This window comes from Pseudochaenichthys georgianus, chromosome 13 (assembly GCF_902827115.2).
Source record: "Pseudochaenichthys georgianus chromosome 13, fPseGeo1.2, whole genome shotgun sequence".
Classification (NCBI taxonomy): Eukaryota; Metazoa; Chordata; class Actinopteri; order Perciformes; family Channichthyidae; genus Pseudochaenichthys; species Pseudochaenichthys georgianus.
This window is the reverse complement of record NC_047515.1, coordinates 41,088,405-41,116,323: the sequence shown is the minus strand read 5'-3', so window position 1 is coordinate 41,116,323 and position 27,919 is coordinate 41,088,405. Positions and strand designations below refer to the sequence as shown.

Genomic DNA, 27,919 nt, shown 5'->3' with positions numbered 1-27,919 from the left:
GCAAACACCCAGCAGTAAAATGAAAAAGAGCTATTTTCAAACATCCCACACTTTAAGAAGTGAAGTCCACTCTCGGTAAATAATACACGTTGTTCATTATATTATTGGACACTATTATGATCACGATCTAAATGTAATAGTTAGCCGATGTTTTCGAGTCGTTCTCAACACCTCCACACGCTTCTGTAGTTTACGTTTTTTCATCGTCATCCCGGGAAGTGTCTGTATGTTTACTCGCCGCCATAACGGGGTATTTAAAGACCTGCTATCATGTGTGAAGCGGTGGTTCTCGTAGAACTGCAGAGCCACCGCCTGGCAGCATTTGTCTCCCTGCTAAATAATGTATTCCTGTTTAAGAGTCTCTGTCGGATTGCTACTGACCCACTGACTGCACACACAGAGCACATCCACACCTAGACACTAACATCCAGACATCACACAGAAGCTACTTGCACGATGTGGTTCGGATGCCTACGGACAGAAGTACAAAAGCATTCAGAGCTCGTGCACTCGCAGACTTAGCCCGGCCGTCTCAGAGGCAATGTGGGTTTAACAGGAACATGTTTGGTCTCTGTTGAGCTGTGTGCCTCTGAGCAGAACTCACACAGCGTGCCCAGGAGCGGATCGGGAAAACAGGGTAAAACACGAGGAAGTAGAAACCTTTCTCGGAGCTGCGATCATCATCAAAAGAACTAACTTTTATGGGTGAGCAGCTTTTGTACATTTCACTGTAACTTGTTCCAGATGTTTACTTTTGTTCAATGTCTTTTCTCTACCGTATATGTTATAAGTAGTATTGCATTATCCCACGGATACTTAATGTGAGCCCATTAAGAAGATAGCGTTCAGGGCCATGGGGTATTGGCATCATTATTGTGTTTTTTAACTCTCGTCAATATAGTTTTACTGCGCCTAATTATGGTATTCCAGATGGACGTCGTGCATCATTCTGGCAGCTATTGCACATGGAGGCTACTAGTTAAAACTGAATATCGAAATCTCATTTGAAACATTTACTACTGCAGTGGAATTAAATCTGCTTTTGTGTTTGCAAAAGCCTTTATTCTGAGAAAACGCCACCATTGGACTCCTTTGTTTACTTCTGTAACACAGTGACATCACAATGTAACACTTGCACTTCTACTGGCTAGTGCTCCAACACATTGCACGTGATAGGTGTAAGAAATTAAAATCAATATTGAATGAAAAATATGAGAATGAAGAAAGGTAATTGAAGATGAGAAATGATTGTATATGTTTGTATAAATGTATGTAGGAATAACTTGCATAATGATTTAAAGGACAATCATTGATCAAGTAAGGGGTGGGAATTAATAAGCATTTGCTTCCTCCTGCTCCCTTTCGGACACATATGATTTATTATTATTATTAATATGAAGACATTTTTTGTTTTTTTTGTTGAATATACAAATTATTACCATGAATGTGGATACATACTGTATTATAACAATACGGTATTCTGTTTTTCACATTTGTTATTTGTTATTTTTTAATCTGAACGAAATAAAGACTGAAAGAATGACGTAATTTAGCTTAAACACACAGTAAGCTTAAAACGGTTTTATTCTGAAAACATTTCCGGTTAAGTTTACTTTGAAAAGCTGTATTGAAAGGCGTTGCCGTTGTCAACCGTGACGTCACTTCCGGTTTTACGTTAACAACGATTACAGCCGTTAAAATGCATTCAATAAAAAGTCATGAATGAGTGTATGAGGAGAAAAGGCGTGTGAAGTTATACAATGAACACACAACGTCTAAATCCTCTGTTATGCGCGATATCGGACACAGAAGAACACAAGGAGGGAGGTTCCCTTTTACGTCAGCAGCCGCCATTGAAAAGGGGAGCCATTTCATCAGATATAGACGGGAAGATCCTGGCTTGTTGGCTCTCTTTCCACCGAACTTCGAGACAACAGCTAATGTCTTCACGTTTGTTTCATTACCACGCTACTTAATTAAAGTATCCAATTTGAACCCTTTCAGACACTCCATTGTCTCTTATTTTAACTTCCTCCTGGACGCGAGAGAACCAACACAAATCAACAACATAGGCTAAGGGGCGGGACGCTTCCAACACATCTCTAAGCGATTGACCAATCACAGCAGAGCTTAACTGGGCTCTCGTTTCAGACCGTCGCATACTTTTTGAGCATGGGCAAAATGATCTTTAGTATCATATTGTTTAAGTTGTTTTTTTCCTGTAATTTGATTGGATGCTGTCAGATTGGTTAAAAAGTGTCCTGTTGCGATAACGAATACAAAAAAACTCAAAACTAAAGTTTCTTCTTGCTGGTAATTATTTAGTCCATTATTATGAGAGACTCATCGACACGTGAATGTAACACTGACACACTCTCAGCTGATGTGTAAATCAGCAGAACCTCCGACACACACCCACCCACCCACACACACACACACACACACACACACACACACACACACACACACACACACACACACACACACACACACACACACACACACACACACACACACACACACACACACACACACACACACACACACACACACACACACACACACACACACACACACACACACACACACACACACACACACACACACACACACACACACACACACACACACACACACACACACCACACACACACACACACACACACACACACACACAGGTGTGTGTGAAGGGTGAGAGAGTGAAAGATGGAGAGGAAGGGAAGACGGATCGAGGTGCTTAAGAAAATGATGCATCATCACCCTTTCCCGCTGTTCCCCGTCTCTGGCGGGTGTGGAAGAGCGAGTGTGTGCACGTGTGTCATCAGTAAGTTCTTGCATGCTTTTAAATGTGTGTGTAGATGTGTGCATGCGAAAATGCTGACAGAACGTTCTTGTATGGGGGGGGGGGGGTCGTCATTACTCGTCCCTGCCATCAGTGGAAGAGACCATTTCCATTTAAAAGAGCACTCTGCCGCTCCACCTCCCTCCTCCAGTGAGTGCCGTCCTCCTGATCTCTCCTGGCCGTCTCTTCTGCTCCACTTTGACCCAAAAGCCTTCGTTTGAATGCCTTCATGCCGTCATGCCTTCATGCTCTCTGAGCGTCATATGAGAGACTTCACTATCTCTCTCATTCCTGAGTGCAGAGAGAGCTCTGTGTTGTGGAGCGCAAGGATTGGAACAGAAACATGTAGGGCTTTTAAAGGTGATGGCTCAGAACAAAAAGTAATAACAAGTCTGAAACTTTATGGGACAATTAATTAGACTGGGATATTTCTTCCTGTCCTGAATGTTCATGATGGAAGCGTGACTTCTGGAGCAGGAAGTGGCTTTATGGGACCAGCAGGACTCCACATAATGTTACTCCCTGCTGTTTAGTTTGCATATAAGCTTAAAGTTGATGTGATAATATCTCATCGTTGTGTTCACAGCTTGTTTCTGGTCACTTTTTCAGTTCCTAGATTCATTTGGTTTTGACTGTGGCAGCGTCCACACGGCGGCGTGCGTGGAAGTTTGCCGGCGGGCGTGTCTGAAACTCGACCAACAACCAATCGCATGAATCTCCCGCCCCGGACACACAAGCACGCGGTTTGATTGGCTGGAGCTTATGGTGGCGAAGTCGATAGGGACTTGGCTTGGCAACTGGAAGGTCACCAGTTCAAGTCCCGGAAAGACCAAGTGCTACCGAGGTGTCCCTGAGCAAGGCACCGTTCCCTACACTGCTCCCCGGGCGCCGTACATAATGGCAGCCCACTGCTCCTAACTCTAGGATGGGTCAAATGCGGAGAAACCGTTTTGTTACATAGTACCTGTACTACGTAACGACAATAAGTTGAATCATCATCATCATCATCATCATCATATGATTTGATTGGCTGACGCTTCCGTCGAAGCTTCAAAAGTTGAGAAAACTCGCACAATGTGTTGCAACGCGAGCAAAGCGACGGAACCACAATGCAGTTGGGCAAAGCGTGACGTCACCCCATTCAAAGTCAAAGGGCAGAAGCGGTGAAGCCACGCGCGCCGCCGTGTGGACGGGCCGTTAGCATGCAACAACCTCACTAATTAGCAAACGTGCCACTGAAGCACACATATCATGAATCCCTTTATGGTGGGGTATTACAATGGTGAAGAAAGTTACACCCGGTGGCCTGTACCAGCAATAAAGAAAAGTGGTCAATGAAGATGTTCGGCATTAAATAGCTAGTGGAAAATGTAAAATGGGATTGGGACACAATCAAAACACCATGTCTGAATTTGTGTTATGTTTAAACTTTCATTTGTCTAATCTGATTCATCTTAAGAACAAAGCAATTCCAAAACGGGTTGAGTGGGAGGTGTTTATCCAAATTGATATACAAATGTTGTCTCTTTGAAACTAGTTTAAAAACCTCTCGTCTGGCATCTCAAGCTGTTCGGTGCCGCACCTGAGGTGACGAACACGTCTTACAGAAGTCTCTAATGGGATAATTTGTAATAAAACTGTACTTTTTGTTCATTCTGTTAGATTCTCTGTAAAGCCTTTTTAAAAGACCCCAATTTCATGTCGAGTCGATTCTAATTCTTCAGACCCGCTTTGAGGATCGATTGAAAATGACAATGTAATCCTGGGTGTTAGAGGGGAGACGCTTAAAGAGAAAGTGCTCTCCGTTCTCTCTTCGCTCCGTCTTTTATGTTCTCGTGATGGCAGCACACTGAGCGACTCGACCTCCGCCATCTCCTCACGGGAGACCCGGAGGGAGAGGCTGGGGTCTGGACTCCCTGCAGCATGTCCTCCCCACAGGAAGCGTTCCCACAATGCTGCTCTTCAGCCACGGTTCAGGGCCACGCCGCGGCTGGCTGTCTGATGTCTCCATGATGTCCGCCTGACTGAACCCCAGGGGCTCTGCTAGGATCAGGTGGCATCGTACAGTTCTACACAGAGTTTCCGTTAGAATATTCTTTCGCCGGTCAACATGTCCGTTAAAGTTTAAATCTTCCGGACAAAATGAGAAAAGTGCAGGTCAAACGTCTTCTTTGTTATTTATTGAGCTTTAAAACAAATTGATATGTTTCAATATTAAACTAATTATAGTAGATTAATTACATTATTCCAAAGTGAACAGTAACTTACAACAACACGGGAATAATAAACGGAGCGCTCTCCCTCTCCTGACAGCCTGCCAGTATCATGCAGCTCGCGGATCAGTAATGAGTGACCCGACAGTAACACTAAACGTATCTATAACTAGTTACGGTAGTTTGAGAGGTATTTAAAATAGCTACGTGCGTGTATGTCCATCTCGATCAGATCCAGCTGGTTCTAGCTAATGATAGGACTACCTGCTTATTAACCCTTGTGTGGTGTTCGGGTCAACTTGACCCGATTTCCATTTTTAATGAATAAAAAAATATATAAAAGATATTTTCGTTCAACCTGAAACTCAATGGCCGAGGCTTATTTATTGTGAAGGACATGTGGACTTGTTTTTATTTTTTTCCACTTATGAAAAAATGCCCACCCACATTTATGTCCTTCATGAGAGGTTCGGGTCAATCTGACACACACACACACACACACACACACACACACACACACACACACACACACACACACACACACACACACACACACACACACACACACACACACACACACACACACACACACACACACACACACACACACACACACACACACACACACACACACACACACACACACACACACACACACACACACACACACACACACACACACACACACACACACACACACACACACACACACACACACACACACACACACACACACACACACACCTGCTGTTTCATCTATCTCCTTGCCTACTTCCTTTCACTGTCTTTGTCTTTGTAATAATGATCGCTCACTGTCCCCTTGACACTGCAGCGGCCTATAAAGGGACCTCCAATCTCAACAGGCAGAGGGACAAGGACTGAGGGGGTGTAATCATTCTTATAGAGGTGTGTGTGTGTGTGTGTGTGTGTGTGTGTGTGTGTGTGTGTGTGTGTGTGTGTCTGTGTCTGTGCACGTGCGTGTGTCTGTGTGTGTGCGCGTGCGTGTGTGTGTGTGTGTGTGTGTGTGTGCGCGCGCACCGTTAACTAGTGCCTAAGCTATGTCCATTTCCTGTTTGTGTGTGCATGTTTTTTTTGCACCCCTCAGCAAGGTGTTTCAACAATTTGGATTTATCTCTCTCCTTCCCGTCCCTAACCCCCCACACACACACACACACACACACACACACACACACACACACACACACACACACACACACACACACACACACACACACACACACACACACACACACACACACACACACACACACACACACACACACACACACACACACACACACACACACACACACACACACACACACACACACACACACACACACACACACACACACACACACACACACACACACACACACACACACACACACACACACACACACGGAGAGATGCAGCTCCTCGTTTCAAAGAGGAAACATGTCCAAGATTACATTACTTTACATTTAGCTGAGGCTTTTATCCAAAGCGACTTACAATAAGTTCGACCAGGAAGACACAACCTTGAAGAAAACAGAATCATAAAGTACATCAGGTTTCAGAGAGCCACAACATTTCAAGTGCTACTCAACTGGCTTTAGATAAGCCAGCCCTTTATTAGTATATAAGTGCTTTGCTAGTAATTCTATGGCTCGAGGTGGAGTCGAAAGAGATGAGTGTTCAGTCTGCGCCGGAAGGTGAGTCAGCTTTCTGCTGCAGGTCTCCCTTGAAAAAGAGATCATTGATCTCAATGGGATGTTACCTGGATAAATAAAGGTTTTGAATTGAATCTGCTGTCCTCAATGGGAGCTCATCCACCATCTTGGAGCCAGGATAGCAAACCCACGATGCTGTGCTGATTTGAAGAAGCCCACCTCAGGACCTCAAGTTATCATCGATGTAACTGCTCCTGCATCTGTGACATCCCTTCAGCAACATGTCATCAAAGCTTGAAGTATTGTGCTGTACCCCTACCCCTCACACCAGATACTGCCTGGTTTTCGGACCCCCCCAGACCCCCCCAATAAAGCAAAACTGCACGTTTCAGAGTGGCCTTTTATTGTGGCCAGCCTAAGGCACACCTGTGCAATAATCATGCTGTCTAACCAGCATCTTGATATGCCACGCCTGTGAGGTGGGATGGATTATCTCGGCAAAGGAGAAGTGATCACTATCACAGACTTTTCAGATTTGTGAACAATATTTGAGAGAAATGGTTATTTTGTGTTTATAGAAAATGTTTTAGATCTTTGAGTTCATCTCATGAAAAATGGGAGCAAAAACAAAAGTGTTGCGTTTATATTTGTGTTCAGTGTATATATATTGCACTTAATTCGTATTTTCAAATCGACACAGGCTTCTGCACTCGAGATAGTAAATTCAGGACTACTCGGATTGAGGCACAGCAGCTTTTTATGTTAAGTTTTTTTATTGACGAAATGAAAAGACACTGAAACAGCACAATACTTCAAGCTTTGATGACATGTTGCTGAAGGGATGTCACAGATGCAGGAGCAGTTACATCGATGATAACTTGAGGTCCTGAGGTGGGCTTCTTCAAATCAGCACAGCATCGTGTGTGCACGTGTGTGTGTGTTTGAATGTGTAGGTGTATGTGTGCGTGTGTGTGTGTGTGAGTGAGTGTGTGTGTGTGTGTGTGTGTGTATGTGTGTGTGTGTGTGTGTGTGTGTGTGAGTGTGTGTGTGTGTGTGTGTGTGTGTGTGTGTGTGTGTGTGTGTGTGTGAGTGTGTGTGTGTGTGTGTGTGTGTGTGTGTGTGTGTGTGTGTGTGTGTGTGTGTGTGTGTGTGTGTGAGTGTGTGTGTGTGAGAGAGTATAGACAGAGCCATAAGAAGTCATCCTTACATAATAATAACTTATTTTGAGTTGCACATTGAAGAAATTCACGTGTGTGCATTTGTGTGTGTGTTTGAGCGTGTAGGTGAATGTGTGCGTGTGTGCGTGTGTGTGTGCATGTGTGTGTGTTTGAATGTGTAGGTGTGTGTTTGTTTGAATGTGTATGTGTGTGTGTGTGTGTGTGTGTGTGTGTGTACTGTGTGTGTGTGTGTGTGTGTGTGTGTGTGTGTGTGTGTGTGTGTGTGTGTGTGTGTGTGTGTGTGTGTGTGTGTGTGTGTGTGTGTTAGTTCATTAGATGTTCTGACCTTTAAAATGTAGTAACAATTGCATAGGGAAATATTATTAGCTGTTTATATAATTGTTATATTTGTTTTGACGCGCGATGTTGAATATCACATTGGACACATATAGGAGGACAATCTTTCACATTTATTATTCTAACCTTTAAGCATTTCCAAGTGATAAAAACACGCTTACAGACGGTATATATCTGCAGCATGTTTTTCCTTTGCTTTAAAACATTTGACAATTAACGATGTAAACAATGAATTCCTGAATGTATCTCAATGTCTCACTTTCAGTCAGTTGTTGCCGTGTATTTTCATAGCGACATGAATGTTCCCTGCTGCTGATCAATGATCTGTATTTTATGATCCGATGACTATTGTGGTTTTCAGTGAACAGTAAAGGAGTCTAAACATCACGTAGATGTCAGGCTTTTTAAACAGCTTTAACATTAACAGGAATGTGTGACATTAAGACACAACGATGATTTAAGTAGTGTTGGAAATTAAAATCAATATTTAATGATAAAACATGATTAAACATACAGTAATTGTATAACTGTTTTATTGTGAAAATACTTCCGGTTAGCTTTCGCCTGTGGTTAAAGTTTATTTTGAAAAGCTATTCCCGAAAGGCTCTCCGAAATACCAACAGTAGCTTGACTTCAGGTGTTACGGAAAACACGATTTACAGCCGTTAAAATGTATTAAATCAAAAGTTATGAAAGAGATAAGGAGGAGATAAGGCGTGTGGAAGTAAGCAATTAATGTAAATGTCGAAATCCTCTGTTATGTGCGATATCGGGCATTGGTGAAAGGAGGGCGGGAGATTACGTCACTGCCCCAGAGAGGAGGAGCAAAGGGGGGTGCATGCAGGCGGGAAGAACGAGTAGGCTTGTTTGAGACAAGCAAGACCTGCGCATAGGGTGACCAGATCCCAACAAACCAAATGTGGGACAAGGAGTATGGTTGTGTGGGACAATGTGGGACACCCTCTCAACAGCACCCCCCAACCCCCGGAAAAAAAACCGTAACAAATATATAACAACAGAGCAGAAAGTGAAGTCAAAATGCAGTTTTTTAATAAAGAAAAGTAAACTAAGGCAGCAGGCATTATTCACTTCAAGTGTTTAGAAATGCATCTTCTTAATTCAACTAGTGTATTACCTGTACAAGTAGGCACAACATAAATTAATAGATAAAATAAAACCAACACTGGCCAGGAGGGAACAGAAACATAATAATACATAAAATAAAATAGCTTTCAGTTTTGTCCATCACAGCAACAGAAGGTGGGCCCCCACACACAGTGTGTGGGCTATTTTGTCACCTAGACCCACTGGTGTCTTTGACTCTGTCAAACACCTCTCCACAGAGGCAGGGGCAAGCACATCTGTTATTATGGACGCTGCTTTTGTACGACCACATGACATTTTCCTTACTATCTCAGAGTCTGGAAACATGGTCGGCGCTAGCTTGTTACCAGTCATTTGACCGGTATGAATGGGAGTGTTGCACTGTGTGGTAAACACTGGTTATTTCTGCTGCTGTTACCTTTGTCTGAGTGGCCATCATTTGTTGGTTTGAGTAGGAATGTCTCCATAGAGTGGGATGTCTCTTTTTGAGCGACACGTTTCTTGTGAGAATCGCATTCTCTGTGTCTTTTGACGTCGTATTCACCGCCATGTGAAATTTAAAAATTACTCTTGCAAAGATTGCAAAACTCTCTGAGCGTCGCCCTGCACTGGCTGCACCCACGGGTAAGTGTCTTCCCAGTCTTTGTTGTATGTGCATCTTCTTTTCTTCTTAGCTGTAGTTTCAGTTTCCTCCATTTTCCATAACCTGCTGCGTCGCCTGCGTTCGTTGTTGTTGTTTGGCGGGGTGGGGTGGGGGGGTGTGTGAGTGAGTTACTCTCATTGGTTAACACTTGACCAGCACCCGCCGTGTGTTACAGTTTGATTGACAGCAAACACAGCCCCCTGATGATAGCCTTCCCTGCTTTCTCAACAGCCATTGGATGAATCTGATTTTAAAGAAAAGCGTTTTAGCCAATCAAAATGAAATATGCGGGACATCGTCTCAATTTGCGGGACGCACCAAAAGTCGTGAAAATGCTGTGCAGTCCCGCACAAAGCGGGACATCTGGTCACCCTACCTGCGCAGACCTGCGCAGTTGCGATCAACGTCTTGCTAGTGCGTTGCATGATGGTTAGTCATTTTGTCCGACTTGCTCTGGAGGCTCGCCCACATGAGACTTTGAAATCTCGCGGGACAAAGACGCCCGCAGCCTTGAGAGCGAGGCGAGGCGAGTTGGCGCAGTTGCTCTCCACGAGCTGCGGAAGCGAAATGCGTGATGGGAAACGGCTCGCTGGTATCTCGAGCTGAGCGCTCATTGGTGGGTTTTACCACGTGCTGCTGATGAAGCTCTCCAATTGGCTGGCAAAAGTTTGTTGTTGTTTTGTGTCAGTTTTACGTCGCCACATCCATTCCCATTTTTCATCATTGTTCCACAATGTTTATCATCATGAAATTAATATCTATATATTTTATACTATACTGCTTACCGTTTTCATACTTTATATATCTTAGCATATTCATACACACTGTTCATACTGCTCACAGGCTGATATCTAGTGTATTCATACCCCACTGTTTATTCATCATTCAATTCATTCTATATGTTATTCTGTAGATTGTGTACATTACTTTCCACTTCACTGCTTGTTGCACCTGGTTAGAAGCTAAACTGCATTTCGTTGTCTCAGTACCTGTAATATGTGCAATAACAATAAAGTTTATCTTTAAGTTAAACCAAATCATTAAAAAATTACATCCATGTTGTACACATCATAAAGCTTAAAGTGGCAGCTAAAGAGTTAACACAGCAGCAGGTCTGTTCAATTCATGCTCATTCAGCTTCATGTGTGCGGATCTGAAGGGACTGATCATTTGTAGCCTGTCCACCTATCAGTTTGCAAACATTAAGAGGGAGGAGCATTTCTATTGCATCCACTTCATCTGCAACGAAAAACGCCAACGCAATTTCCGCCATTGCAAACCCAGCCAGTCAAGCCGACTCCGAGTCCGAGCTGTCCGACTTAAGACGAGCTTTTTGACACCTCCCCCGGCTGCGATCGGCTACTCTCGTCTACTTTCGAGGCGAGCCGCAATGTGTCTCAAACAAGCCTAATGTGTGTCGGGCACTTCTCCACGTCGGCGACTGCGAGAGGAAGCTGCAGCCTTTCCCTCCTCACTACCTTCTGAAACTTAAGCCAGAGACTCCATTGGTCTCATTTATCCCAAGCTTCTCTCCTGGACGCGAGAATAACGAATACCCTAATAGTCGCCACAATCGATCCAATTTGGACATTTTTCAGGAGCTAGTGTTCAACCCAACTTTGATTTGACTCCGAGACGTTGTGCAGGTGGTGTATGATGAAATACCTGAACATCACATCCCTAACAATCTAAGCTGTACTTTGTGTTTACTCAAAATAAACAATATAGTGTTGTAGCTGTGTTGGTAAAAACAAACATTGTGTCTCCTTATATTTAAACTGTACTCTGTAATTGTCTTGAATTGGGCAACTTCTTCCATATTTCCTATATTTAACCACATTAGGTTTTTTTAGAAAGGCAATTACATGGACATGTCATAACGTCAAACTTTAAGTGATTTTTAAGCTTTTGAGGTTAAAGGTGGGGTAGGTAAGTTTGAGAAACTGGCTCGAGATCGCTAGAATTTGAAAATACACAGCCGGAGAAAATCTGCCACTTCCTCACAGAGCCCCTCCTCCAACACACACGAACGCGCACATGACCAATGAGGGCACGAGATAAGTTTGTGCCCCGATGGAAGGCTGACAGGCAGGTAGGCCATCCATCGGCTAAACGGATTGGTTGTACTTTTTACAGTATTACGGCTTCTACAGATGACATTTTTTTATTGATTTTTTGTCAAAGCACTTCAGATATTCATTGCTATCAGGATGTTAAGAGCATTCCAGGGAATATAGCAAAAAGTGTATCTCGAGCCGGTTTCTGAAACTTACCTACCCCACCTTTAATTACCTTCACAGTTATTGCTGATGATAATGGTGCATTGCTACTTTTTCGTTTAAACCATTTAAAGCAGGGGGGTCAAACTCCATTTCATCACGGGCCACATCAGCATTATGGTTGTAACTTTAAGACTATATAAAATAACATATACAAATATTTAATATATATATAAAATAATGTATTATATCACATTATTGCCTCTGCATTGGACTATTATCGGATAGGGTAATAACTTCATAATAACTACGTCTGAAAGCAGAAGTCTAGGGCAAATAATCTCTTCAGTGAGAATCTCACAAAATGATTAAAAAAGAAAAGCCACATTTTGAAAAAAAAAATCTAATTCTGAGAAAAAAAGTCAACTTTGAGATGCATTGTGGGACATGTAGTTTATGGGCAACGTGCTTCTGTAAATCGGCATGTAACCGTATAACAAACATATTATATTCTTTGCAAGCTCTTATGGGGCCACATAAAATGAAGTCCCGGGCCTTGAGTTTGACGCCCCTGATTTAAAGTAACACTTAAAGATGAAGCTTTTATTTCTCGAGTTTGTTTTCTCAAACTGCTGCTGGAGCTTTGCCTGCGGGCTGTCAGATTGAACATGAGAGTTTCTGTCAAACGGTCCGATGTGGTGTTGGAGGCAAACTGTATCACACAAATACAACTGATACCAATCCAATCGACTGAAGAGAAAAGCTCACTTATCTTCCCTTCTGTCCACTCATTCCATTATGAGTTTATCTTGTGTGTTTGTGTTTCTGTGTGGACAGCAAGAAGAAGGGAGATGAACAGACGAGATACTGGGAGACGCTGAGAAAAGTTTTCAAGTTTTAAATAGTTTTGGACTTGCAGGAAAAAACATTGCGATATAGCTTTTTCCCTGTCGTCTCCAATTGTGTGACCACTCCTTAGCCATGATGTAGTCTCCATGTATACTAATGCTACCACAACAACATGTTACTACTCTTTTTAACAGGGATAGGCAGCCTCACAAGACTTTGCTACAGAGAGAGCTCAATGGAAGGACATGTGTCGTATTGACCAGGAAGAGAATCAGGTTCCCAAATCCCGTTGTCGAGAACAAACACATGACCTGATATCTAAAACAGCAAGGCTAGTGTTCTTGCTCGATGAAAACTGGTCACCGTGTCCTGGTAGAAGCGGACCGATGAGTCTACGGAGGCGTGTGGCGCAGTGGGTTAGTGCGTTGGTGATCGGATCAGGGGGACAGGTTCAAACCCCACTGCAGTCAGCATGTCGTTGTGTCCCCGAGACCCTTCACCCCAAATGGCTCCTGTGGGGATTGTCCACAGTACTGAGTATGTTGTAACAAGTGACGTGTAATATAATGTAATGTCTACCGTTTGAGAAAAGGATGGCTTTCGCATCGAAGTACCAAAAACACCAGATCTTTGGGAACAAGTTATAATCACAACAATGACACATCACTGTCTTTGTTGGTGAACTTGGAAGTTGACTCCGTCCACCTGATTAATGTAAGACCAACAGTCACTGTCTGTTAGCTCTGTTTTTGGTCTCTCTCACAAGCTGTTGGATTTTGGAGGACAAAGGGCAACGTCTTCTGTATTCAGATTCATCCATCGTTTAAAAGCCTATGACAAGTTAAATCCTCGTCAGAAGAGATCTGATTGGTTATGAGAATGCATCTCAGCCAATGTGTTCTCCCCTGTTTTGCTCTTCACACCGACTGGGTGCCCAAAGCATGCTCAAACATGATTGGTTCACTACATTGATTCCAATACTGACATGTTGTCCTGTTACCGACAGATTCTGCCTTCATATGCATGTGGTTATAGAGCAGTGTTTCTCAAACTTTTTCATACCAAGGACCACTTAACCAATAAAAAAACACTCGCGGACCACCTAACTCCACAAATATCCAAAAACACATCGTTTTTTTTACAAATCGCCTGAAAATGGTACAAACAAGTGGCCACATGTGTGATGAAGGTGTTTATCTGGGCTGTATCATGCAATCGAAAGTGAAACTTAAGCTCCCTCCATTGCGGAGATATTCCCGCGAGAGTGCGGAAAACTTAAATTAATTTATTTATTTCAAATGTGAAATGTTACCAATATACTCACGGTCCACTAAGGGGCGCTCACGGACCACGATTGGTCCGCGGACCACACTTTGAGAAGCATTGTTATAGAGATAAGGTGTCTGTAAACTCCTGAGGGGAATGTGTGGCACTCTGACTGCTCCATGCTCCACGACGTCCACCTGTCAGACTCCGTCGCTGTCAGTGTGCGGTTTGACAATGAGCAGGCAGTCCATTGCTTTTAAAGCTTTTTTAATTGAAACAGCTGCAGCCAATAGCACGATGCAAGACGCTCATTATTAAGCAGAATTGCTCCTGTGAGTGTTTCTATAAAAGGTTGTATAGCCTCCGTCCACATTGCACCTTTTCTGAGTGGCAGCTTCTTTTTCAATTGTTCCGACAAAATCAATATTTGCACCTTTGAGGAAAGCAACTGTGACGTGGCTGTGGAAACTGCAGGATACGCTTGTTTTCCATCATGAAACTGTCATAACAAAGACTGAGAAGCCCATTTGTCTGAGCAACTGGGCACGGCAGACACTGAGTGTTTTACTTTTATCTCCGTCTCGCCCTCCACGCCGCACAGCTGTCAGGTTGAGTGTTGACGCTCATTGAAACAGCCCAAGAGCAAACATCTTCCAGTTTATGTTCATGATGGAAACAACAATATCAAACCAATATCACTCACATAGATACTAGAAGGCAACGGGGAAAACAAGTCATGAAAGCGGTGATATGTTGTCAGGATATCGTTGTCATAAAAACATTTTAAGGCATATTGGGAGTGTTGTTCGATTGATTGCTGGGAGGAGGCTCTCACCAGCTCCGACCAGTCAAAGCAGCTTGTGCACACGGGGCCTGTTGTACGGTCGTATATAAGCCAATGAGAGCGTGTGTGTGTGCGGGTAGACAAGCACTACAAGTCGGTGAAATGAGTTTCCTCAAGTCCATTGAGGACCTTCTGTAACGACCTGATTCGTAGCGACGGCTGAGCCTTCCTGTCCGCAGCAAAAGACCATGGCTAATTTGATCAGATCTTCTTTTACCAGGAAAACATATTTGGTGTATTTGCCTGCATTTAAAGGGGCCCTACTTTTGCACATGTTCAGGTTCATATCAGTACGTAGTGTCTCTACTGTGACATGTCTCCATGCGTTAATGTTCAAAAAGTCTCATGCTACCCTCTGTCTGATACCAGAGCCCAGTCTGCTCCGATTGGTTAGCTGGCCGTCTCTGTTGTGATTGGTCGACCTCTTAGAGATGTCCCGCCCCTTAGCCGATCACGTACAATGTGTTGGAGCGCCAATAGAAGCGCGAGTGTTACAGAGGGATGTCACTGTGTCAGGAAGTGGAGAAAGGAGTCGAATGAAAGCACTTCAGGCAGGAGCACAGGGTCTGCCCTTTCGTCAGGTGAAAGTGTATCAGTGCTCGTGTGTTGTTCAGTGTATCTTCTCGCCCTAATCGTGCGCTGAAAATTTGCTTCAGAGACAGGATTATCGCTGAGAGCCTGGAGAGGAGTTGATGTCACGGCCTTGTTGTGTGCAGACATTAAAGTCTCACACACTCCCACAGTAGCTCTGTGGAAATGAGATCAATGCATCTCAAAAGTTTGGGTGTGTCTGATGTTAGACAATTAAATGTGTGTGTAGCTCCCTCTCTAGTGTGTGAGTCTGTAGTTTCTGCACGCTTGTGTAGTTCATCGTGGAGTCTGTGATTCCACTTGCCGCCATTATTGCTTGTAACTTTGCCCCTTGGCGTTAAGGCACATAAGAACCCTCGACACAGCACGCTGCCAAGTGACTTTGTACTTCTTACATGTACTCACTTTAAAGTGTGGAGCAGAGGAGTAAAACTTTTACCTTTCATTGTTTCTTTTAGATTCAGCAACTTTAATTCCTCTGAATGTTAGAATCAGTCCCTCGTCTGGGAGAGTTGTTACTGCTCTGCGAAAAAGTTCCCTTCTTAAGAAATAATTCAGGCTAGAAAGAACTAATGTTAAGAATTTCACGACGTCGCTTGAATCATTTATTTTCCTGATAAAAAATGAATCGCTGTTCGGTCTTGATTTGAGATCCCACAACGTGCACATTTCATCCGTGGATCAGAACCATGTGGATTCATCTAAAACCACCGGCATGTGTTGATACTTCTAATAACACAGAGTGAAAGATTGGATAGACGCCAGCGGATCCGGGTTCAGTGGCAGCCACTGCGCTGCTGCCAGGTCTCGTTTACTGCTGTTCATCAGCAGCCCGCTAACATCTCGTCCTGCGGGACGTCGGTGGCTCGACGCCAAAGACATCCAGGTCATGAATCACCCTGTTAGGGACACGCGGCTACATGTGAAGCCACACCTGGCACATGTTCGTCCTCCATCACATCTGTGACAGGCAGAGGTGGGAAGTAGTGGAGTACAAATACTTAGTTACTGTACTTACATTTTTCTGGTATTAGTACTTTACTCCACTACTTATTTTTCTGATTACTTTACTTTCTACTTCTTACATGTTGAACTCAAATACCTGTACTTTCTACTTCTTACATGTTGAACACAAATACCTGTACTTTCTACTTCTCACATGTTGAACTCAAATACCTGTACTTTCTACTTCTCACATGTTGAACTCAAATACCTGTACTTTCTACTTCTTACATGTTGAACACAAATACCTGTACTTTCTACTTCTCACATGTTGAACTCAAATACCTGTACTTTCTACTTCTTACATGTTGAACTCAAATACCTGTACTTTCTACTTCTTACATGTTGAACACAAATACCTGTACTTTCTAAACTCAAATACCTGTACTTTCTACTTCTTACATGTTGAACACAAATACCTGTACTTTCTACTTCTTACATGTTGAACCCAAACACCTGTAATTTCTACTTCTTACATGTTGAACACAAATACCTGTACTTTCTACTTCTTACATGTTGAACTCAAATACCTGTACTTTCTACTTCTCACATGTTGAACTCAAATACCTGTACTTTCTACTTCTTACATGTTGAACACAAATACCTGTACTTTCTACTTCTCACATGTTGAACTCAAATACCTGTACTTTCTACTTCTTACATGTTGAACTCAAATACCTGTACTTTCTACTTCTTACATGTTGAACACAAATACCTGTACTTTCTAAACTCAAATACCTGTACTTTCTACTTCTTACATCTTGAACACAAATACCTGTACTTTCTACTTCTTACATGTTGAACTCAAATACCTGTACTTTCTACTTCTTACATCTTGAACACAAATACCTGTACTTTCTACTTCTTACATGTTGAACTCAAATACCTGTACTTTCTACTTCTTACATGTTGAACTCAAATATCTGTACTTTCTACTTCTTACATGTTGAACACAAATACCTGTACTTTCTAAACTCAAATACCTGTACTTTCTACTTCTTACATGTTGAACACAAATACCTGTACTTTCTACTTCTTACATGTTGAACTCAAATACCTGTACTTTCTACTTCTTACATGTTGAACTCAAATACCTGTACTTTCTACTTCTCACATGTTGAACCCAAATACCTGTACTTTCTACTTCTTACATGTTGAACCCAAATACCTGTACTTTCTACTTCTTACATGTTGAACTCAAATACTTGTACTTTCTACTTCTTACATGTTGAACTCAAATACCTGTACTTTCTACTTCTTACATGTTGAACACAAATACCTGAACTTTCTACTTCTTACATGTTGAACACAAATACCTGTACTTTCTACTTCTTACATGTTGAACTCAAATACCTGTACTTTCTACTTCTTACATGTTGAACACAAATACCTGTACTTTCTACTTCTTACATGTTGAACACAAATACCTGTACTTTCTACTTCTTACATGTTGAACTCAAATACCTGTACTTTCTACTTCTCACATGTATGAACACAAATACCTGTACTTTCTACTTCTTACATGTTGAACTCAAATACTTGTACTTTCTACTTCTTACATGTTGAACTCAAATACCTGTACTTTCTACTTCTTACATGTTGAACACAAATACCTGTACTTTCTACTTCTTACATGTTGAACACAAATACCTGTACTTTCTACTTCTTACATGTTGAACTCAAATACCTGTACTTTCTACTTCTTACATGTTGAACCCAAATACCTGTACTTTCTACTTCTTACATGTTGAACTCAAATACCTGTACTTTCTACTTCTTACATGTTGAACTCAAATACCTGTACTTTCTACTTCTTACATGTTGAACCCAAATACCTGAACTTTCTACTTCTTACATGTTGAACTCAAATACCTGTACTTTCTACTTCTTACATGTTGAACTCAAATACCCATACTTTATACTTCTCTCATGTTGAACTCAAATACCTGTACTTTCTACTTCTTACATGTTGAACTCAAATACCTGTACTTTCTACTTCTTACATGTTGAACTCAAATACCTGTACTTTCTACTTCTCACATGTTGAACACAAATACCTGTACTTTCTACTTCTTACATGTTGAACTCAAATACCTGTACTTTCTACTTCTTACATGTTGAACTCAAATACCTGTACTTTCTACTTCTTACATGTTGAACTCAAATACCTGTACTTTCTACTTCTTACATGTTGAACTCAAATACCTGTACTTTCTACTTCTTACATGTTGAACTCAAATACCTGTACTTTCTACTTCTTACATGTTGAACTCAAATACCTGTACTTTCTACTTCTTACATGTTGAACCCAAATACCTGAACTTTCTACTTCTTACATGTTGAACTCAAATACCTGTACTTTCTACTTCTCTCATGTTGAACTCAAATACCTGTACTTTCTACTTCTCACATGTTGAACTCAAATACCTGTACTTTCTACTTCTTACATGTTGAACTCAAATACCTGTACTTTCTACTTCTTACATGTTGAACACAAATACCTGTACTTTCTACTTCTTACATGTTGAACTCAAATACCTGTACTTTCTACTTCTCTCATGTTGAACTCAAATACCTGTACTTTCTACTTCTCTCATTTCCCAAACAGCTGGTTCCTTTAGTCTGAATGTGTGTTGGTGCGTGATCATTATTCTTTAGAGTCATTGCGTGCCTATTGGTTGGAACACGATCCGTGTATCCATCACTTCCTGGTCTTCTCTAAAGAAGAGGGACCAATGGAAACGTTGTCATGTTGCCGTTGTTCAGCATGGAAACATTCATTAGCTAACAATGACATTATTGTTCTATTAATATAAAGGGAGGTCAGGTACTCTTTAAAGCAGCTGCTAGTTATGGGTACTTTCTACTGAAGTACACTTCAAAGCCTTTACTTTCACTTGAGTAAAGAAGTTTAGTCAGTACTTCTACTTCTTACCAGAGTATTTTTAAACACGAGTATCTGTACTTCCACTTGAGTAAAGGATGTGTGTACCTCTGCCCTCTCTGACAGGTGTAAATAATATGTCCAGTTTTCCCGAGCGCTGTGTGTTGCTGTCGCACTCACCCAGACACTTGTCTTTGCATTACTCGAGTCCTTGTTAGGGCTGCCATGACTGCTTTCTGGTGTGCTCAGAGCCGTGTTGGCTGTGTCACAGTGTCCTTAGTAAAGTGCCATTGATCACACCAGCTACACTTGAGAGACCAATTCCTCCGGGAGGAAGGGGAGGAAGAGATTCAGAGGGAGAGGGTCGCAGCAGGAAGGGAGAGAGATCCAGAAATAGAGAAAGGCAGGTGTACAAAGTGATAAGCCCAGAGAGAACAATAAACTACCACGCACTCGGAGGTGAGAGCACACACTGAAGTAAAGCCCTGCAAATCAGCCCACCTGTGTTCCCGTCCACACACAGCTCTGACTTCATGCTCCATCCGTGTGCCCGGGCTGTGAAACACAGCCAGGCGCTCATTGCACAGACTTCAGCAGTCGAGCACGAACAATGGCATCTGTGTGTCTGGCTGTGGCTCAGTCGGAGCGGCCTGGAATCATTATTTCAGATATGATTCCATATTCATAGCTACGCAACGTCCAGATTGGCCCTTAATGGAGCTGCACTTCAGCCTGATGACTTCTCTTCTGTCGACTGACATACGACTCAAGTGTCGAGTCTGCAGAAAGCTTGAGCGTACACTTGAGAAGGTGAGAAGTCACTAAATAACGTTAAGCCGTGTGTGTGTGTATGACACATCTGACTTATGAGATAACACCACTTGTGTGTTTGCCCAAATGAGCAATGGGTGTTTCATCTTAAAGCATCCTTGTACCTCATCATCTAATTAACTGTGAGGCCTTAATGTAATCACTGTAACTAATGAGACCATGTTTGGGATGACAGGTCGCCTCCATTTCTCACAAGTGGCTCGATTAGCGCTAATGTTTCTCAACATTAAAACCACGTTTCCATGACACCCCTGTTGCTTCCTGGCGCCATAAAGCCCTGACCCTCCAGTGATACTTTCTTCTTTAAGGTAACACATAGTGTGTATTAAACACTTTGGACTCTGCTGCCTTGATTTTTGAAAGTCCCGCACTTTCTGGAAGTACAATATTAAATCGCTGGGATACCCCTTTAAAGCATGGCTGCTTTCAATGCGTACCTCTGGGGTAGCATGCAATGTATAAGGAACTATAAAGGTGCAATGCTAAGTCTGTGGAATGTCTTATCAATAATCAAACAGCTATTTCTTCCCTCTTCAAAATCAGCAGTTACAGGCACACTTCATCTACTCTATGGTTAGCATCAAGGTCGAGTAATGGCTCATTGTTGCCAAAGTCAATTTGCAATTACAAAAAGCGCATATTAAAAGCGATTATGACTTTAACAAAGTAAGCAGTCGTGCACAAATAATTGCATCTGTGTGTCTGGCTGTTCAGTCAGAGCCGCATGGGATCGCTGCATGAATGTGATTGGTCCCACCTTGCCAGCCAGGTTTGCAGACGGGCTTGACGTTGATGTGGACCGGCACGCTGTGCAGCGCTCTCTTCTGCCCGCAGTCCCACGCCGTCACCTGGATCTCAAAACTGCTGCTGCCGGTCGAAACTCAGCTTCTCCGTGTTCCTGATGTTTCCTAGTGCGGAGACCAGAGGCTCAAGGTCAACTCAAACACATTGGGTTTAACTTAAAGGTCACCGATTATGCAAAATGCACTTGTTCATGTATTTTATTCAGAGGTGACAAGTAGTGGAGTACAAATACTTCGTTACTGTACTTAAGTACATTTTTCTGGTATCAGTACTTTACCCCACGACTTATTTTTCTGACGACTTTTTACTTTGACTTCTTACATTTAGAACCCAAATACCTGTACTTTCTACTTCTTACATTTAGAACACAAATACCTGAACTTTCTACTTCTTACATTTAGAACACAAATACCTGTACTTTCTACTTCTTACATGTTGAACCTAAATACCTGTACTTTCTACTTCTTACATGTTGAACTCAAATACCTGTACTTTCTACTTCTTACATGTTGAACTCAAATACCTGTACTTTCTACTTCTTACATGTTGAACTCAAATACCTGTACTTTCTACTTCTTACATGTTGAACCCAAATACCTGTACTTTCTACTTCTTACATTTAGAACACAAATACCTGTACTTTCTACTTCTTACATGTTGAACCTAAATACCTGTACTTTCTACTTCTTACATGTTGAACTCAAATACCTGTACTTTCTACTTCTCACATGTTGAACTCAAATACCTGTACTTTCTACTTCTTACATGTTGAACACAAATACCTGTACTTTCTACTTCTTACATGTTGAACACAAATACCTGTACTTTATACTTCTCAACATGTTGAACACAAATACCTGTACTTTCTACTTCTTACATGTTGAACACAAATACCTGTACTTTCTACTTCTTACATGTGAACTCAAATACCTGTACTTTCTACTTCTTCACATGTTGAACCAAAATACCTGTACTTTCTACTTCTTACATGTTGAACACAAATACCTGTACTTTCTACTTCTTACATGTTGAACACAAATACCTGTACTTTCTACTTCTTACATGTTGAACACAAATACCTGTACTTTCTACTTCTTACATGTTGAACACAAATACCTGTACTTTCTACTTCTTACATGTGAACCCACATACCTGTACTTTCTACTTCTTACATGTTGAACCAAAATACCTGTACTTTCTACTTCTTACATGTTGAACACAAATACCTGTACTTTCTACTTCTCACATGTTGAACCCAAATACCTGTACTTTCTACTTCTTACATGTTGAACACAAATACCTGTACTTTCTACTTCTCACATGTTGAACACAAATACCTGTACTTTCTACTTCTTACATGTTGAACTCAAATACCTGTACTTTCTACTTCTTACATTTAGAACACAAATACCTGTACTTTCTACTTCTCACATGTTGAACACAAATACCTGTACTTTCTACTTCTTACATGTTGAACTCAAATACCTGTACTTTCTACTTCTTACATGTTGAACACAAATACCTGTACTTTCTACTTCTTACATGTTGAATTCAAATACCTGTACTTTCTACTTCTTACATTTGAACTCAAATACCTGTACTTTCTACTTCTCACATGTTGAACACAAATACCTGTACTTTCTACTTCTACATGTTGAATTCAAAATACCTGTACTTTCTACTTCTCACATGTTGAACTCAAATACCTGTACTTTCTACTTCTTACATGTTGAACATCAAATACCTGTACTTTCTACTTCTTACATGTTGAACTCAAATACCTGTACTTTCTACTTCTTACATGTTGAACTCAAATACCTGTACTTTCTACTTCTTACATGTTGAACTCAAATACCTGTACTTTCTACTTCTTACATGTTGAACTCAAATACCTGTACTTTCTACTTCTTACATGTTGAACTCAAATACCTGTACTTTCTACTTCTTACATGTTGAACTCAAATACCTGTACTTTCTACTTCTCACATGTTGAACCAAATACCTGTACTTTCTACTTCTTCACATGTTGAACTCAAATACCTGTACTTTCTACTTCTCACATGTTGAACTCAAATACCTGTACTTTCTACTTCTCACATGTTGAACTCAAATACCTGTACTTTCTACTTCTACATGTTGAACTCAAATACCTGTACTTTCTACTTCTTACATGTTGAACTCAAATATCTGTACTTTCTACTTTCTTACATGTTGAACCTAAATACCTGTACTTTCTACTCTCTACATGTTGAACTCAAATACCTGTTAACCTGTCTACCTTCTCACCTGTTGACCTCCAATACCTGTACTTTCTACCTTCACTTAACATGTTGAAACTCAAAATAACTGTACTTTCTACTTCTAGTACATGTTGAACATCAAACATACCTGTACTTTTTCTACTTCTTACATGTTGAACCCAAATACCTGTACTTTCTACTTCTCTCATGTTGAAGCTCAAAATACCTGTACTTTCTACCTTCTTACACTGTGAACACAAATACCTGTACTTCTACTCTTACATGTTGAACTAAATACCTGTACTTTCTACTTCTCCATGTTGCAACTCAAATACCTGTACTTTCTACTTCTTACATGTTAGAACATCAAATACCTGTACTTTGTCTACTTCATTACAGGTTGAACACAAAATACCTGTATTCTTTCTACTTCTTACATGTTGAACTCCACATACCTGTACTTCGACTTCTCACCATGTTGACCCAACTACTGTACTTTCTACTTCTCACATGTTGAAATCAAATACCTGTACTTTCTACTTCTTACATGTTGAACTCAAATACCTGTACTTTCTACTTCTTACATGTTGAACACAAATACCTGTACTTTCTACTTCTTACATGTTGAACACAAATACCTGTACTTTCTACTTCTTACATGTTGAACTCAAATACCTGTACTTTCTACTTCTTACATGTTGAACTCAAATACCTGTACTTTCTACTTCTTACATGTTGAACTCAAATACCTGTACTTCTACTTCTTACATGTTGAACTCAAATACCTGTACTTTCTACTTCTTCCATGTTGAACACAATACCTGTACTTTCTACTTCTTCACATGTTGAACTCAAATACCTGTACTTTCTACTTCTCACATGTTGAACTCAAATACCTGTACTTTCTACTTCTCTACATGTTGAACTCAAATACCTGTACTTTCTACTTCTTACATGTTGAACTCAAATACCTGTACTTTCTACTTCTTACATGTTGAACCACAAATACCTGTACTTCTACTTCTCACATGTTGAACTCAAATACCTGTACTTTCTACTTCTCACATGTTGAACTCAAATACCTGTACTTTCTACTTCTACATGTTGAACTCAAATACCTGTACTTTCTACTTCTTACATGTTGAACTCAAATACCTGTACTTTCTACTCTTACATGTTGAACTCAAATACCTGTACTTTCTACTTCTTACATGTTGAACTCAAATACCTGTACTTTCTACTTCTTACATGTTGAACACAAATACCTGTACTTTCTACTTCTTACATGTTGAACCAAATACCTGTACTTTCTACTTCTCTACATGTTGAACCTCAATACCTGTACTTTCTACTTCTTACATGTTGAACCCAAATACCTGTACTTTCTACTTCTTACATGTTGAAACAAATACCTGTACTTTCTACTTCTTACATGTTGAACCCAAATACCTGTACTTTCTACTTCTTACATGTTGAACTCAAATACCTGTACTTTCTACTTCTCACATGTTGAACACAAATACCTGTACTTTCTACTTCTTACATGTGAACACAAATACCTGTACTTTCTACTTCTTACATGTTGAACTCAAATACCTGTACTTTCTACTTCTTACATGTTGAACACAAATACCTGTACTTTCTACTTCTTACATGTTGAACTCAAAATACCTGTACTTTCTACTTCTCTCATGTTGAACTCAAATACCTGTACTTTCTACTTCTCTACATGTTGAACTCAAATACCTGTACTTTCTACTTCTCTACATGTTGAACTCAAATACCTGTACTTTCTACTTCTTACATGTTAGAACACAAATACCTGTACTTTCTTAATTCTTACATGTTGAACTCAAATACCTGTACTTTCTACTTCTCACATGTTGAACACAAATACCTGTACTTTCTACTTCTTACATGTTGAAACTCAAATACCTGTACTTTCTACTTCTTACATGTTGAACTCAAATACCTGTACTTTCTACTTCTCTACATGTTGAACTCAAATACCTGTACTTCTACTTCTTACATGTTGAACCCAAATACCTGTACTTTCTACTTCTTACATGTTGAACCCAAATACCTGTACTTTCTACTTCTTACATGTTGAACTCAAATACCTGTACTTTCTACTTCTCTACATGTTGAACCTCAAATACCTGGTACTTTCTACTTCTACATGTTGAAACTCAAATACCTGTACTTTCTACTTCTTACATGTTGAACACAAATACCTGTACTTTCTACTTCTCTACATGTTGAACCTCAAATACCTGTACTTTCTACTTCTTACATGTTGAACTCAAATACCTGTACTTTCTACTTCTTACATGTTGAACCCAAATACCTGTACTTTCTACTTCTTACATGTTGAACACAAATACCTGTACTTTCTACTTCTCACATGTTGAACACAAATACCTGTACTTTCTACTTCTTACATGTTGAACCCAAATACCTGTACTTTCTACTTCTTACATGTTGAACACAATACCTGTACTTTCTACTTCTCTACATGTTGAACACAAATACCTGTACTTTCTACTTCTTACATGTTGAACCCAAATACCTGTACTTTCTACTTCTTACATGTTGAACTCAAATACCTGTACTTTCTACTTCTCACATGTTGAACTCAAATACCTGTACTTTCTACTTCTCTACATGTTGAACTCAAATACCTGTACTTTCTACTTCTTACATGTTGAACTCAAATACCTGTACTTTCTACTTCTCTACATGTTGAACTCAATACCTGTACTTTCTACTTCTCTACATGTTGAACTCAAATACCTGTACTTTCTACTTCTCACATGTTGAACTCAAATACCTGTACTTTCTACTTCTCTACATGTTGAACTCAAATACCTGTACTTTCTACTTCTCTACATGTTGAACTCAAATACCTGTACTTTCTACTTCTCACATGTTGAACTCAAATACCTGTACTTTCTACTTCTCACATGTTGAACTCAAATACCTGTACTTTCTACTTCTACATGTTGAACCCAAATACCTGTACTTTCTACTTCTTACATGTTGAACTCAAATACCTGTACTTTCTACTTCTTACATGTTGAACTCAAATACTGTACTTTCTACTTCTTACATGTTGAACAAATACCTGTACTTTCTACTTCTTACATGTTGAACCAAATACCTGTACTTTCTACTTCTTACATTTGAACAAATACCTGTACTTTCTACTTCTCTCATGTTGAACTCAAATACCTGTACTTTCTACTTCTTACATGTTGAACTCAAATACCTGTACTTTCTCCTTCTTACATTTGAACTCAAATACCTGTACTTTCTACTTCTTACATGTTGAACTCAAATACCTGTACTTTCTACTTCTCACATGTTGAACTCAAATACCTGTACTTTCTACTTCTTACATGTTGAACTCAAATACCTGTACTTTCTACTTCTTACATGTTGAACCAAAATACCTGTACTTTCTACTTCTTACATGTTGAACTCAAATACCTGTACTTTCTACTTCTTACATGTTGAACCAAATACCTGTACTTCTTACTTCTCTCATGTTGAACTCAAATACCTGTACTTTCTACTTCTCTACATGTTGAACTCAAATACCTGTACTTTCTACTTCTTACATGTTGAACTCAAATACCTGTACTTTCTACTTCTTACATGTTGAACTCAAATACCTGTACTTTCTACTTCTTACATGTTGAACTCAAATACCTGTACTTTCTACTTCTTACATGTTGAACTCAAATACCTGTACTTTCTACTTCTTACATGTTGAACACAAATACCTGTACTTTCTACTTCTTACATGTTGAACACAAATACCTGTACTTTCTACTTCAACATGTTGAACTCAAATACCTGTACTTTCTACTTCTCTACATGTTGAACTCAAATACCTGTACTTTCTACTTCTTACATGTTGAACTCAAATACCTGTACTTTCTACTTCTTACATGTTGAACATCAAATACCTGTACTTTCTACTTCTCTACATGTTGAACCCAAATACCTGTACTTTCTACTTCTTACATGTTGAACTCAAATACCTGTACTTTCTACTTCTTACATGTTGTAACTCAAATACCTGTACTTTCTACTTCTTACATGTTGAACTCAAATACCTGTACTTTCTACTTCTTACATGTTGAACTCAATACCTGTACTTTCTACTTCTCTCATGTTGAACACAAATACCTGTACTTTCTACTTCTACATGTTGAACTCAAATACCTGTACTTTCTACTTCTACATGTTGAACTCAAATACCTGTACTTTCTACTTCTTACATGTTGAACTCAAATACCTGTACTTTCTACTTCTTACATGTTGAACTCAAATACCTGTACTTTCTACTTCTTACATGTTGAACTCAAATACCTGTACTTTCTACTTCTTACATGTTGAACCCAAATACCTGTACT

The 27,919-nt window shown here is 40.4% G+C and overlaps 1 pseudogene; it reads right to left on the bottom strand.

The window, feature by feature from the left end:
- The window catches only part of LOC117457063 (calsyntenin-2-like), a 373,610-nt pseudogene that overhangs the window by 77,476 nt on the left and 268,215 nt on the right, over nt 1-27,919 (bottom strand).